This window comes from Panthera pardus, unplaced genomic scaffold, assembly GCF_024362965.1.
Source record: "Panthera pardus isolate Hobbes unplaced genomic scaffold, ASM2436296v1 HiC_scaffold_13, whole genome shotgun sequence".
NCBI lineage: Eukaryota > Metazoa > Chordata > Mammalia > Carnivora > Felidae > Panthera > Panthera pardus.
In genome coordinates, this window is record NW_026526688.1 from 100824221 (window position 1) to 100838315 (window position 14095).

The window sequence follows — 14095 nt, forward strand, 5'->3', positions numbered from 1 at the left end:
TCATCAGGAAAATGGAGATAAAGCCACAAAGAAATACAATTTCTTATCTGCTCAAATGGCTGGTTATAAAAGACTGACAATACCAAACGGTGGTAAAGAAGTGGAGCAACTAGAATGCTCATGCATTGCTGATGGAAACATAAAAATGGTACAATCACTTTTGAAAGCAGTTTGGCAGCTTTTTATACAGTCACACACACACACACACACACACACACACACACACACACTCACCCTATGACCCTACAAGTCAACAAGTCTCCTCCTAGGTGTTTTCTTAAAAAAATGAAACATATGTTCCCAAAGTGATTTCTACAGGATTATTAATAACAATATATTATGATTATTCATAACAACTTTATTCATAGTAGCCCCAAACTGGAAGCCACCCAAATGTCCACCAACAAGAGAATGTATAAATAAATTGTGGCATATTCAAACAGTGAAATTCTACTCAACGATAAAATTGAATGGAATACTGATACACACATCGAAATGGATCAATTTCACAAATATAATGCTAAATGAAATAAGCCAGACACACAAAAGTATACCATATGATTCCATTTTTATGAAGTTCTGAAAACAGGCAAAAACTAATCTATAAACAAATCAGAACACTGATTGCCTATGATAAGGAGTAGGGATTGACGGGGAATGTAGCACAGGGAAACCTTCTGGAATGACAGAAGTGGTCTATTTATTAGGATAGCAGTTACACTGAATTACTTTTATGTAATCATCACACTTAATAATCACACATTTATGTAATCACACACAATAATCACACATTTAAAATCCATGCATTTCATTATATGTAAACCTTACCTCAATAAAAAGAAAATGATTCTGAGTTCTCTCCCACATTTTTTTAATGCAACATTTATTGAGTTTATACTACTTAGAAACCCTGTTTAGAGACCAAGGATACAAAGATAAATAAGAATAAGACACTGTCCCTGACTTTAAGGAATTTAAAGTCTAAGAACGAGTATTTATAATCTAGTAAACAAGAGAGACAAATTTCACAGCAAAATAGCAGGAACCTTAGCAGAGCTATGGGCACTAGACCAGAGAAGGGAACCCACTCTCAGAGAACCGCCTCGGTAAGGAAGATCTCTGGAGAAGGTGACACCAGAACATTATCCTGAGAGTAGAGAAGAAGATGGAGGGAAAGGGATTCACAGGCTGGGTAAAAATCATAACAAACTCATGTGGATAAGAAATGGCATGGCTTGAGTGAGGAACTAGAAGCAGTTAAGTATTATTCCAGTTAATTGCTTTTAACATTCCTAATAGTCTCCCCAATATATTTGCCAAGATGAGAAAATTAGTTTGTACTTTTAGTGTCTAAGCCCTACACATTTTTTTCCAGTACCAGTGGCACTTATCTTGCTCCAGAACTGATCACCCCTGCCCCCATCTCTGCCTGAATTCCTGAACTAATATTTGTTCCACTCTATTATCCTATCAGAGCTTTTGGTTGTCATACAATTCCCTCAATTCCATCATCATGGAATCCAAGAGAAAACCCTGTACAATTCTATATGCAATATTTTTTGAGACACTGTCTTCCCTTGGCTTCAGCATCAGCATCAGCATCAGCATCATTTTCTCCTTTTGGCTTTTTTTTTTTTTTTTTTTTGCTTTGCTTCACTCAAGCTTTATGTTGGCATTCCTCTGGTTCTGCTTTAAATAGAGTGACTATATATTTATTATCCAAACTGGGTCAACTTTTGAGAATGAAAAGGCTGCAATTAATAATTACCTTGGGGCAATGCGTGTTCACCGGAACCATCCCAGGCAAGCTGGGATTTATGGTCATCCTATTCCTGGGCCAGTCTTTTCTCACTCCACACTCTCTCCCCAAGTAATCTCAACCACTCCAATGGCTTCTTTATCATATTTATCCAAATGATGCCAAATATCTCCAGCCTGGACTTCACTTTTGAGCACCAGACCCATAAAGATAAAGGTTTATTCCACTTGGATGTCTTACAGGCACTTGTAACTCATTAACTCAGAAAGAGAACCTACAATTATCCCCTTTACGTTCTCATTCACATTCATTCCTAGCATTTCCTATCTCTGTAAAAAGCCAGCTCTATCCTTCCACCCGCTCCAATCAAAAGTTTTTCTGCCCACTCATATCCAATTAATCACCAAGCTCTGTCAGTTTTTTTTCCTATACCCAACTTAAACCCTCCACTTCCCTCCAGCGACACCATTGGCACCCCAGCACAAGTCATATCAACTCTTACTGGAACTAGCCTCTATGCTACCCCCAGTATGATCTTCTTAAAACACAAATCTGATTACTTTTTTTTTTTTTTTTAACATAAAAGCGCTTCAATTGTTTCTCCTTATCCACAGCCTCCAATCTCAACTTGTAACATGGTCTCAGGTTACTCTGTGAACTGGCCCCTGCCTCTCTCTTCAGCCACACCTTGGCCCTCTATGCTGTGGCCACATTGGAATTCCTTCAGTTCCTCGAAGGTGCCAGGGTTTCTCTAACCTCAGAAGCCTTGCATAATTTTTCTCCTTCAGTTATATGATGCTCCAACATACTGTACTTCTTTGAACAATTTTACACAGTTGTAATTATTTTTTATTTTGAATACTTTGTTTAAAATCTGTCTTTCTTTGTAGACTGTTAGGCTGCAGGATGTGCCTATTGTGTTCACCATTATATCCCCAGCATCCATATAGTGCCTGAGGCTTAGTCCATGTATTTGTGCAATTAAACAAAGGATCTCCCTCTCACAGGAAAAATCTAATTCGTTGACTAAGGGGGGAAATTCAAATTACTTCTGTTTTTTATGACAATGAAATCAACAAAGTATTAACAAGAATTGTTTGTATATTTCTCCATTCAAATACATTTTGCATCTTCTGGGGCGGGGGGCTCATTGTCCCATCAACAAAATAAGGAGTATATATATCTACTATATCCCCTTCTTTCTCACATTATTTGCTCATTTGAATAAAGTTAAAAACATAAAGGTAGAAAATGAGACAAACCACAATCTAAATTCCAGATTTGGGGTTTTCCCAAGTAGGAAGGATAAAATGTAACATGGTGATTTAATAAATCTGCTGTTTCCTTTCAGATTAGAGACAAATCACAAGGGTAAATGCTTAAGACAATTTTCCAATCAAACATTGCTAATCCTGTTGATTTCTACCATTCAAGAAACCCAGGAGAAATCTAACAGTGGAGTGCTTTGTGTTTCTTATTTAATGAGTATTTGGCAAAAACAATGAGGTGGGGGAAAACGTTCTTGAGGCCCAGAATCCAGTGTCACTTGCTTACAAAGCAACCATTGGGACACGAGGTGATTGACCATCTGTTTTCAATCTTGGGTCAACATTTCTTTTAATCCAGGATGTAATTAAATCCCTAGTATGTGCAGAGATATCTATTTCATATATATAATTCCCTAGATGTTTAATTATAAAGTAGTTGCAATCATTTGCCCAAATCAGTTCATATTATGTTATTTTGACATCAGGTTTACATGTTTTGGATGGAGCTGTAAAGGAATCTGATGGGGAGAAACTGGTATAATACATAGGAGTTCATCCTGTCTCCTTCATTTCCATCTACCAACAAGGCTGGCTTCCTGTCTTGCCTCTTCTTCCAATATTAAGATAAGAAGAGGTAATTTTGTCAAATCTATGCATGGTGCATTTGTAGTTACCCTACCTGGGTCTGAGTTATAAGGGAATTTCTTAAATTCATATTTTGTTAAAATATGAAAGTCACTTTTTTTTGAACTATTAATTGTGCAGAAAAATACTTCCTTTAAAAATAAAAATCCTTTAACTCTAAGACAGGAGAAAATAATAGATGGTATTCTTGTTATAACAACTATGCCATGTAATTTCATCTTGGGTTAAGTATCTTAGGGTATTTTGAGATGAAAAAAAATCGGAGACTGCTCTTCCTGATTTCATTTTCTCTAAATCTAAAGTCACATAAAGAGGTATACATCCTCTTTTAGTACTCATGTATTCCATAGTTATATCTTTGTATTCTACACAAAGTTATAGAATCAAACAATGTAACCGTGATTATAGTAAAACTAATAAGCTGACATCTTCCTGTTCGTGTTCAAGTAATAGGAAGAAGAAACGGGAATTGCATCAATTAATTTTTTTTTTTTTTTGCAAAGACAGTATCATCTGAAAGTCTTATTACGTTATATACATTATTCTCATATCTTGGTAGGACATCTAGAATATCAAATTAGCAGTGTATTCAGCAACACACTTTTTTCCTAAGTTTATCTGTTTTGGAAGAGAGAAAGCATGAGCAGTGGAGGAGCAGAGAGGCAGGGAAAGTGAATCCCAAGCAGAATCTGCGCGGTCAGCACAGAGCCCAATGTCAGTGTCAGACTAATAAACCACGAGATCATGACCTGAGCTGAAATACAGAGTCAGACACCTAACTGAGGGAGACACCCAGGCAGCCCACGATACACATTTCTAACTCCTGTCTCCATTGTACACACTGGATACTATTTCAAGAATCAACTTTTCTATTTTAATATTTTACAGTGATGTTACTTCACGCTATTTAGATACAGTAACTTCGTAAAAAGACCAAAACAAGAGAGACTGATTTGTTGGTCTAGAAATGAGGAAACAAATCTTTAGATTCTAAGCTAAATCCAAAAGCCAGAATAAAAAACTATTAATCAAAACATTCAATCTCCAAGAACCATGGAAAAGAGACCAAAGTTTTATTATTTTTTCTCTTTGTTCTTAAAAAAGTCTTCATCCCTTTTTAGTTTATAAATGCTATTTTTATTTTTCTCTTCCCAACATCTCTGCAAAATTCATATTTTCTTAGTACTCTGGAAAATAGATTTCTAGCTAAGCCACTTACCTTTTTTGTTTGTTTTATCCTTTTCCTTTTTTCTTCTCAATCAATAATTACTTTTAAAAGAATTTATGGAGTTTCTACTATGTGTTAAGTAGTGAGCATTAGCTCTTCCATTCTTTACAAAGAGGTTTTTTTTTTTTTTTTTTTAATTCCCATTTTTTTATCTGCCTGCTTCTCATGAAGGCCCTGGAATATCCTATTAAGTAGTCTGCATTTTCAAAGTAAGGAAGCCAAAGAAGGATTCCAATTAGGGGTGTGTAATAAAGAATTTGGCTGATCTTTGTTATCAGTTCTGGGGAGGTAACCTCCACATCCTTGGATTTCCTGAGTGATAGGAGTATCTTTGTAATTCATGGCGGTCCCCTCCGACCGCTGTCTGATAGTTTTCTAATGAGGTGCCTCAGAGTGGGCATTTGATGACTAGATGATTTTATGCTGACTAGATGACTAAGTGTAGGGCAAGCCACACCCGTAGTCTTAGGAGAGACGGTGGGCCATGCCAGAAAGACCAATCATGTGATGAGAAGGTTGGAGCTTTGAGCCATGTGGCATCAATCTAATCTCAGAGGAGGGGAGGAAAGCGGGAAAGTGAGCTCAACCACAGGGGCAATGATTCAATCACATCTACTTGCATCAATAAAAACTCAGGTGAGCTTCATGGGTTGGCAGTACTCAAAGAATATATCGCCACACATGGATGCCAGGGAGATAATGTGTCCCTGGGGACATGGAAGCTTCACATTTGGAATCTCCCCAGTCCCAGAGTCCACCCTATGCATCTCTTTCTTTGACTCATTCTGAGTTGTATTTTTGTACTATAAAAACTGTAATCATTAAGTGCATTAAGTACAGCACTTTCGTGAGTTCTGTGAGTCATTCTAGCAAATCACTGAACCTGTAGAGGACTATGGAGACCCTTGAATTTGTAGTCAGCTGGTCTGAAGTGAGGCCAGCTTCAGCCCAGTGAGCTCTGGGCTGCTGAATTTTTGGCTGGTATTAGAAGCCTTGAGAAGACTTGGCAGTCCAGTGCGGGTGAGAACACAGATCTGCATCTTAGACAGTAGTGTAAAGGCTGGGGTGGAGGTGACTAATTGGAGGTTATTGTAGTTGGTACAGTAGACAGCAATGTGTCTCTGAATGATGTGGCTCCAGGTCAGGTTCCAGGAAGGTTTCAGGGAAGACGCAGCAGCATTTGGATGAACCTTGAGGTAGATAGATTGAACAAATTTAAAAAATGAGAAGGAAGCATATTAAGTAACCTGAACAATATCACAGAATGAGACAAGCAGGTAAATAATTGTATTAGTTTCCTATTGCTGCTGTAACAATTTACCACAAATTCAGTGGCTTAAAATAATACAAATTTATTATCTTACAGTTTTGGAGATCAGATGTCTGAAATGGGTCAGCAGGGTGACCTTCCGGCCACTCCTCATTCCTTGTCTTTTCTAGTTTCTAGAAGTTGCCTGCATTCCTTGATTCATGTCCCCACATGACCCCAACTCTGCTTTCATCATAACATCTCTTTCTCTGACTAGGATTCTTGTGTTTCCATCTTTAAAAGGACCCTGGTGATTATATCGGACCCACTTGGAATCTTCAGGATCATCTCCCCCATCTCAAATTCCTTAACATAATCACACCTGCAATATTCCTTTTGCCATGTAAGTTAGCAAATTCATGTGTTCCAGGGATTAGCTCATGGACGTTTTGAGGGGAGGGAGTCATGATTCTGCCTACACAGTAATCCCGTTTAAGTGGAAGGCAGGGATGTGTAAATACAGTAGGAAAGTAAATGAGGGTTATATTTAATGGAGAACCTAGGTCTACAGGGCAGAAGACAATAGGGAGGCAATCATAAGTTTATCAGCAAGATAATGGTTTGATCGCTGGTATGATTTTGGAAGCAGGTCTTGTAGTGTAGGCTGGATTAAAGGGGGGAACAACCAGAGATTTGTTAGGCTGCTATTGGAATAGCCATGTATGTATGAGGTGCTGAAGCCAGAACCTCCAGAAGAAACAAAACAGAGGGGATTTGGGAAAGGGGCAATTCACGACACTTGGCAACAGATTGGACATGTGATCTGAGAGAAAGGCAGCGTAAAAGTTTTGAGCTAACAAAAGGTAGAAATGGCATTACACTAAATTTTAAAAACAGTTTATTTGGCAGGAAAACAATAAATTACATTCTGAACACGGTCAGCTTGAAATTATATGGAGAATTCTATGAGGGTGGAGCTTCATCTAAGCAGACACCAAAAACTTGGGAGAGCAGTAAAGCATGAACTTGGATATTTGAGTCTCATGCACAGAGCAGATAGTTAACTATATGGAGAGAATCCCTAAAGGAGAGTACAAAGAAAAGAACAGAAAAAGTTGAACACAGAACTTTAGGATTTAAAGGTTGTTCATACATTTAGTAAGAAATTATTATAGTGCTCACTTTGTTCCAGGCATTGTGCCAGACACTGGTGAAATAGAAAAAATAAAAAATCAGTCCCTGCTTTCACACACCTTAGAGGTCTAGTGGAGATGTTGGACAATAAAACAAAGATTACAGCAAAGAGTGGAAATGTTAAGTTATCAGTATTCAGAGGGTACTAAGAATGATACAGTCATCTGCAATCTGAATCATGAGATCAGGGGGTTGGAGGAAAAAGAGGGAAGGAGAGACAGGCTCTCCTGATTAAGCAGAAGAAGGGGCCAGGAAGTGACATTCTAAGACAACCGAATATATTCCAAGTCATGCAAGTTTGGAAAAACCTGATAGATTTGCAGAACTCTGATAGCCCAGTACTCCTGGTGAAAGGAGTATAAGATGTACTGTCAAAAATGAAAAAGCTCTTGGAATGGAGCCAAGAGAAAACTTATTTGCAGCAGAGAAAACTTAGCTGAGGTCAGCATCTTGTATAGTACCTGGCATATAGTTGATGCTCAATAAATATTAAATGAATATATTAAAATTTGGAAAACACTCTTACATACATTGTTTTGGTAGGCAGATTAATGTCCTCCCAACAATGACCATGCCTTAATCCCTGGAATCTGTGAATATATTGTCTTACATGACAAGGAGGAATTAGGGTTGCAGTCAGAATTAAGATTGGTAATCAGTTGACCTTAGCATAGGAAATTATCCTGGATTATTGGGGTGAACCCATTGTAATCAAAGTGTCTTTAATGTGAAATGGAAAAATAGCAGAGGAAGTCAGAGGGATGCAGTGTGAGAAAGACTCAACCAGTCATTGCTGGCTTTAAAGATGGAAAGAGCCAGGAGGCAGGGAATGTGCGAAGTCTCCAGAAGCTAAAAAAGGTAAGAAAAGAGATTCTCCCCTGGAGCCTTCAGGAATGAACACAGTCCTGCTGGCACCTTGATTCTAATGCAGTGAGATCTATTTTGGACTTCTGACCTCCAGAACTGTAAATTAATAAATCTGTGTTATTTGAAGTCACTAAGTTTATGCTAATTTACTACAGCAAGTAGAAAGTAATACAGTCATATTGTTATACAAATGATGCCAATTAAAATGAAAAGAGGTATTCAAAAACTGAGGAAAAAAGAAAAGACATAAATCACCAATATTAGAAATTAAATAGAAGATATCACTACAAATCTTCAACAATTAAAATAAAAATAAGGGATTACTATGAATAGCTTTTTGTTTATAAATTAGACAACTTGAAAGAAACAGATCTATTACTCAAAAAGTGAAACTAATGAAATTCAACCAAGATAAATAAATAATATAAATTATTTTATACCATCAAAGAAATTGATATTATAATTGAAAAGCTCCAGGAAAATAATTCCCTAAACTCAAATATCCTCACTGGAGAATTCTATAAAATCTTCAAAGAAAAATTGACACCAATGTTATGCCATTTCTTCCAAAAAACACATTTTATGAGCTAGTATCACTCTCAACCAAAACCGAAAAATCGTACAAAAAAAGAAAACTACAGAGCAATAGCTCTCATAAACTCAGATCCTTTAAAAGGATTAGCAAATTCAATGTAGCAATGTATGAAAAGAATAATACTCCATGACCAAATAGGATTTATTCCAAGTTTGCAAGACTGGTTTAACATTTGAAAATCAATCAATATAATACAAGTTAAAGAAGAAAAATCACATTATTATATCAACTGATGCAGAAAAAGCATTTGACAAAATCCAGCACTCATTTATGATTACAACAAAACCAAACAACCTCTCAGCAAGTTAGAAATGAGAAGAACTAACCCAAATTGGTAAAAAGCATCTACAAAAAAACCTACAGTTAACATCATACTTAGTGGTAAAAAACTGAATGCTTTTCCTCTAAGATTGGTAACAAAGCAAGGATGGTCACTCTCACTACTCTTACACAACACAGTGCTGAAATTTCCAGCCACTCCCAAAGGCAAGAAAAAGAAAAAAAAAAAAAAAAGCCATACAAAATGGAAAAGGGTAAATAAAACTCTCCCTATTTGAGATGACATGATTATCTACATAGAAAATCCCAAGAGATGGGGCACCTGGGTGGCTCAGTCGGTTAGGCAGCCGACTTCGGCTCGGGTCATGATCTCGCAGTCTGTGAGTTCGAGCCCCACGTCGGGCTGTGTGCTGACAGCTCAGAGCCTCCTGGAGCCTGTTTCGGATTCTGTGTCTCCCTCTCTCTCTGACCCTCCCCCGTTCATGCTCTGTCTCTCTCTGTCTCAAAAATAAATAAACGTTAAAAAAAAAAAAATAAGAAAATCCCAAGAGATCTACAAATAAACTTCTAGAACTAACATTAGTTAGGCAGAGTTGCAGGACAGGACATGAGGTCAACAGACAAAATCAATTGTACTTTTGTATATTAACAATAACATGTGCAAAGCAAAATTAAAAACACAATGATATTTATGATTATTCTAAAGAAAATGAAAGATTTAAGTAAAACCTTAAAATATGTATAGAATTCATATGTTTAAAATTACAAAATACTGATGAAAGATATCAAATAATATCTAATTAAATGAAGACACATGCCATTTCATGGATTCACACACAAAAAATCTGTACAAAAGTGTTCAGAGAAACTATACTCATAGAAACCCAAAACAGGAAACAATCCAGCTGTCCTTTAACAGGGGAATGGTTAAACAAACTGTGGTACATATTTAACATGGAATACCACTTGGCAATAAAAAGAAACATACTATCACTACCCACAAATGACCTGAGAAGGGAATTATACAGAGAAAAAGGGGAGGAGGGTCTGTATGCAGAATCAGGGTTGAAGAGAAGTAGGAGTTCATCAATCTCTTGGTGTTTACAGATAAGGACACGTAATACCTGAGAGTCCAGGTGGGATACTTTTAGAATCAGATCAAAGCAGGATTTGAAACCAATTCTGGCATCCACTGAGTTACCTTGACAAGTGACATATATTTTTTAGCCTTTGTGGCTTTTTTACAGAATGGAAAGAGTAATTATATCACTGTGTTATTCTCAGAATTAAATGAGATATATGTATGAATTGTCTGAAATATTATAGATGTTCAATCAGTTCCCTTCCCTCCTCAGCAGAAACAAACAAACAAATAAAACCTTTCCCAAAATTATTCAGCTTTCAATACCCAAGCTCCAATAAGACTCCAAGTTCCTGACTCCCAGTGCAATGTTCTTTCCAGTCTTCTGAACCAGAATTCCTAAATTTGAGGCAGAAAAATAAAAAGTTACATCAGAATCATCATATATAAAATATATTAATGTGTACTGCTTTGCTAATTCGTGGACATAATTACTTGGTGATTTTTCCATATTCACTAACTACCTTAACAATTTCAGTCATTATATATAGAAATTAGAAGACTGAATTGTTGACATAAATGCTACCTCTTTTCTTTAAACTTAAACAGAAGGCCCCCCCCTTCTACTTCTTAGATATAGGAATTTTCATGACCAGTAAAGTGACAGATGAAATAAATCTTTGCCTATTAGAATGGAATAGTTCATTTTACCCAATAGGAGCAAAAAAAAAAAAAAAAAAAATTTAATAACTTCTAGTTCCTTTTGTTTATTTGATTCAAGGACAAAGGATGCTTTCATATTCCATTTTCTAGCCTTAATTAACTATCTCTCACAAATCTTCACTTTGCAATGAGTTTATTTAATGCATTTTTAAAAATAATGTCACATTGGGTTGCCGGGTGGCTCAGTCAGTTGAGCATCCAACTCTTGATTTCAGGTCAGGTCATGATCCCAGGGTCGTGGGTTCGAGCCCCATGTCAGGCTCCGCCCTGAGTGCCGAGCCTGCTTCAGATTCTTTCTCTCTTCTTCTGTCCCTCTACCTCACTCATGCTCTCTCTCTCTAATATAAAAAAGTAAAAAAAAAAATAATAATGTCACATTTACAAACATTGTCATTTCTGGCATTGTACCTCACTTTTGCCAAAAATTAAGACATTTAAAACATATGCTTAACTAAACTTAGACTAAATTACCTAAGGCTGCATGTACATTTTTGTTTCCATTGCTCAAGAACATGGAAACACTTAAATTTATTTGGCCATTGCCTCCTTTTAAATGTAAGTTTCAGTACTAAAGAAATGTAGTTATTTATCTAAAGCTCTTTTGGGAAAATGCCACACACTTTTGAAAATGCCCGGCATAAACTGAGCTCTCGGTAAATTTTCACTGGGAGCCACTATTATTCTTAAAAATGTTAATATTAAATTTATCATCTCCAGCTTTCATAGGGCAGAGGTGATCTGATTCACAGATCCCACTCTAAGAGAGTATGATGATGAGGTGAGACACAAAAGTCTGCATTCCAAAAGCAACTTCTAGAACTTGGGTGCAGGTAGCCTATAGTCTACTTCCTGAGACAGAAAGGCAAGCCCATCTTAGAGCTGATCCTTTCCCACCTTCTTATGCTGTAGGGCCAGGCATAGTCAACTGGGCATCTTGGTTTTGGAAGCCTCCTGTTCTCCAGTTCCTAGCTGTATACAAAGCCTAAAAACACAATGCATTTAATAGTGCCCAAACTCTACTCACATTTAATTTGAGACTCATCCTATTGATTTAGTTGATCTACTGTAGACCTTGGTGCTGACCATCTGTTTTATATATTTTTTACATATTTATATTTATATACTTTGTGTATTTATATTCATATATTTATAAACAAACCATGGGGGTGGATGTCAACTTATTAAACTGTAGATGAATATAGGTATGCGTAATGGATTTCACATAATGTTTATTCATTTATTCAAAATTCTCTTAAGACAAGGTTTAATCTTCACATTCCATCAACAGGTCCATAGCTATAGTTAAAACTTCTAGTTATTTAAATTATTACTAAGAAGGGGCACCTGGGTGGCTCAGTTGGTTAAGTGTCCAAGTTCGGCTCAGGTCATGATCTCACAGTTCCCGTGTCCAGGCCCATGTCCGGCTCTGTGCTGACAGCTCAGAGCCTGGAGCCTGCGTCGGATTATGTGTCTCCCTCTCTCTTTGCCCCTCCCCTGCTCACATTCTGTCTCTCCTTCAAAAATAAACATTAAAAAACTTTTTTAATAAATAAATAAGTTATTACTAAGAAATAGTATCTCTGAGTCATAGAGACTCATCATGGAAGAAATAAATTGCAAAATAATGTGCTATGCAGATTTCCTTTGCCATAAAAAATATTGTTAATTGTACTTCAATCTGGCAGCACATATCAAATTTTAAAATTTTACAGTTTTTGAGGCATTATCTTTTAGAATGTTTGACCTAGAAGTATAAAAATGTTTACATTCTCCACCTACCTAGCTCCTAACCTTTCTGAACAAGTAATCACAACTATTAGTCTCTTGGGTATCCTTTTTAGAGTTTTTTTAATGATCACACAAAGAATTATGAATATTCATATTTTCTCATTTAGTCCACCAGTTTTAGATGGTAGAACATTCTATATTCTATATACTGTTCTTTATCTTGCCCCTTTCACTTCGTATTCTATTTTGGAGATCTTTTCATATAAGTATATAAATAACTTTCTTCCTCTTGTTTGCTGCTGCATAGTATACTATTACATAGATGATTTTAGTTTATTAAACCATGAGCATTTGGATTTTTGCTAAGCTCTTGCTTTGGCAAGCTGTGCTTCAATGAATAAACTTGTTCATCCTTGTATGAACACATCTGCAGGATAAAACCCTGGAAGTGGATTGTTGAGGTTTGTGGACTTGTTGTTTGGCTACATATATCCAAATTCCCATCCAAGGGGATGGTACAATTTTTCACACCCATTAGAACTGTTAAAGAGAGTATATTTCCTCAAGGCCTCTCCAACACTCTGTGTCATCAAGTGTTTGAATGTTTGCCAATCAGATAAGTAAGAAATGGTACCTAGGTGTGGTTTCATTTTGTATTTCTCTTATAGTAACAGTAGGGTTGAACAACTTTTCAGAGTATATTAAAGACTACGAATATTTCCTGTGAACTAATTATTCAGGTATCAATTCATCTATTGTATTTTTCAAAGACTTATTTTTAATATATTTATAATCGCTACTGGTTTTTTGTTTTCTAATTTATTAATTTCTGCTTTTATTTTTATATTCCTTCATTTTGCATTTCTCAGAATATTACATTGTTCTTCAGATGCTTAATTTGTTTTCACCCTTGTTTATTGATATAACTATGTAGGCTATGAAACATCACTCTAAAAATTGCTTTAGCTATGTCCTGTATGTTCTGATATATATGTTCTCTATGTCTTGTATTTTCTATATATTTTCTCCATAAATTTCAGTTTGTATTCCTTCTTTGAGCCAACAGTTGAAGATTTTATGGATTTGTTTGTTTTGTTTTTTCATCTCTAGGTAGCAGGAAGTTTTGTTATTAGTTTCTGTGTGGTTTTCATTGCAATCAGGGAGTTTTGTCTATACTATTTAACTTTAGGGAATTTGTTGAGGTTTCCTTTGTGGGCTAATATAAGGTATTATTTCAGGGATACTTAAGATGAGGATACATGCTCTATTATTCGGAAAGAATGCTTGATATATATTATAGAACTATTTACTTATCAATGATATTATTTAAGTTTTCTGTGTCTTTTCATATTTTTTTTGCATCCTCGATCTCTTCTGAACTGAAAGAAAACGAATCCACTACTAGTGTTTTTCTGTCAATTTCTCATTGCCTTTTCTATTTCTGCTTTATGAATGTTGCCACCATGTTATTTGGCATAT